The sequence below is a fragment of the Chlorocebus sabaeus genome, chromosome 18 (assembly GCF_047675955.1).
Source record: "Chlorocebus sabaeus isolate Y175 chromosome 18, mChlSab1.0.hap1, whole genome shotgun sequence".
In the NCBI taxonomy this organism is placed as follows: domain Eukaryota; kingdom Metazoa; phylum Chordata; class Mammalia; order Primates; family Cercopithecidae; genus Chlorocebus; species Chlorocebus sabaeus.
Window position 1 is genome coordinate 63,359,228 of NC_132921.1, and position 2,875 is coordinate 63,362,102.

General features: G+C 40.4%; 1 pseudogene; it reads left to right on the forward strand.

Annotated features, from left to right (window-relative positions):
- The first annotated feature begins 569 nt into the window (after positions 1-569).
- On the forward strand, positions 570-1,319 carry LOC103222690 (peptidyl-prolyl cis-trans isomerase A pseudogene; annotated as a pseudogene).
- Positions 1,320-2,875: the final 1,556 nt, after the last annotated feature.

The window sequence follows — 2,875 nt, forward strand, 5'->3', positions numbered from 1 at the left end:
CTCAATTCCCAGGGTCCCTTAGACCTTCTACCTGCTTGTGGGCAATTTGGAAAAAAGGATTGTGCCTGAATCACCTTTGCATTCCTAGCATCCTTTTTCCTGGGTAATAATTGTTCAATATATGTTCAATAATTGTTCAATTATTCAATAAAAATTGTTCAATAAATGTGTGTTAAATGAATGACCACAACTCCTATAGCACGTAGCTGACTTTGTGTCTCCTCAATCAATCTCTGAGCTCTTTGAAAGTAAAGCGTATTTTGTTTGAATGTATATTTATCATCCCTATTTCTGGTACAGGGTAGGTAACTAATGCATATGTGATGAAAAAATCAGTGCCTTAGTGCTTATGGAGAATATCACTGTGTTACAGAGAATCATGGAATGACTAATGTTAAGCTAAACTCAAGTTACTTAGAGCATATTAACTTGCATTTATTATGCTCTGGGGGGAAAACACATATGTGTATATATGTATGATATATATATGTATACACATATCAGAATTTGTATATGAGAATGTCTGATTACTATCAAAATGTTGTGATTAAGAATTAATTGCGCGCTTTGCAGACGCTGCCGCCGAGGAAAGTCCTGTACTACTAGCCATGGTCAACCCTACTGTGTTCTTCGACATTGCCGTCGACGGCGAGCCCTTGGGCCGCGTCTCCTTCGAGCTGTTTGCAGACAAGGTTCCAAAGACAGCAGAAAATTTTCGTGCTCTGAGCACTGGAGAGAAAGGATTTGGTTATAAGGGTTCCTGCTTTCACAGAATTATTCCAGGGTTTATGTGTCAGGGTGGTGACTTCACATGCCATAATGGCACTGGTGGCAAGTCCATCTATGGGGAGAAATTTGAAGATGAGAACTTCATCCTAAAGCATACAGGTCCTGGCATCTTGTCCATGGCAAATGCTGGACCCAACACAAATGGTTCCCAGTTTGTCATCTGCACTGCCAAGACTCAGTGCTTGGATGGCAAGCATGTGGTCTTTGGCAAAGTGAAGGAAGGCATGAATATTGTGGAGGCCATGGAGCGCTTTGGGTCCAGGAATGGCAAGACCAGCAAGAAGATCACCATTGCTGACTGTGGACAACTCGAATAAGTTTGACTTGTGTTTTATCTTAACCACCAGACCATTCCTTCTGTAGCTCAGGAGAGCACCCCTCCACCCCATTTGCTCGCAGTATCCTAGAATCTTTGTGCTCTCGCTGCAGTTCCCTTTGGTTCCATGTTTTCCTTGTTCTCTCCCATGCCTAGCTGGATTGCAGAGTTAAGTTTATGATTATGAAATAAAAACTAAGTAACAATTGTCAAAAAAAAAAAAAAGAATTAATTGCAAGACTTTGTAATTAAAGGGGTCGACACCTCTTATGTCTCCTTATTTCTTATATTGGGATTATCTCTTTCCCTGCCTATGCTAGGTATACAAGGTGATGTCATGATTGTGTCTGATTTAAGCACCATGACAGTGATTTGGAGTAACTGTGAAATTATTTATTTTGTGTTTTTTCCAAGCCTTCTGTGTTACAGTTGCACAGACTGCTCTGACACTGTTATCGATGACAATCAAATATCAGCACAAGAAGCAAGGGGGCACAAATGAAGATCTATTTACAGTTCTTGCAGAATATTATGCATTTTTTACTTCAAAACCTCCAGAGTTTTTCATTTTTACATCTTTGGTGAATTTGAGAATTGGGGCTGGTTGTTTCCTGGTATGGCTAAGGTGAAATATCAGCCCCTTCTCTTCTTAATTCATTTGAAGGAGATTTCATTAAGAGGAAGATTCAGTGAACTCATGGAGGGAGAGCAGTACCACTGATTAGGCTCAGGAGTCGAGAGTGTGAGCTATGGAGTAAAAGTAGTGTTTTCAAATCTGCGTCTACTGTTTCCTAATAGTTAAACATTGGGCAGGTCACTTACTTACTCTGTCCTGTTTCCTCAGCTGCAAAATGGAAATAAAACTAGTACCTGCTCCGTGACCTTGTGAGGTTTAGAATTAATCCATGCTTAAGACAATCACTGTCGTACAAACAATACACAATAAATACTATCTATTACTATTGTTCTATTATTATTTATATCATTTTACATCTGAGGACTTCAAAGATTACCTGATAGAAATATCTCCACTGATAAAAATATCAGCAGAGAAATAGGGTAATTATACTTAACCGGGTCACATGTTATCAAGCAATTAACTAATCAGTCAGTGTATTAATGTTGATTATGTTTTGATTGATTTACTAAACCAAGTTTAGTAAAAATGACCTAATTTATGATCTAGTTGATAAAAATAACTGGTTTGACTTCCATTTTTTTCTTTGTTTGTTTGTTTCTTTTTTTTTTTTTTTTTGTGAGATGGAGTCTTGCTCTGTCACCAGGCTGGAGTGCAGTGGCGTGATCCCGGGTCACTGCAATCTCTGCCTCCCGGGTTCAAGCGATTCCCCTGTCTCAGACTCCTGAGTAGCTGGGACTGGGACTACAGGTGTGCACCACCATGTCCAGCTAACTTTTTGTATTTTAGTAGAGATGGGGGTTTCACCATGTTGGCCAGGATGGCCTCGATCTCCTGACCTCGTTGTCCGCCCACCTCAGCCTCCCAAAGCGCTGGGATTACAGGCGTGAGCCACCGTGTCAGGCCGGTTTGACTCCTTTTTATTAAGTTGTTAGATTTGGGGTGCCACAAGTTAGTTATCAAAGAGATGAAGCCACTTAAGTAGTCCTATATCTCACCATGAAATGTAATAAAACCAGATCTTTTGATAACACCCAGAAAGGTATTCAGGGATGGGGGATGAGGCCGTGGGAAGATTGTGAACATTGGCATCAGGATGGGCTGGGTTTGAATCTCAGTGCATCACTTCACAT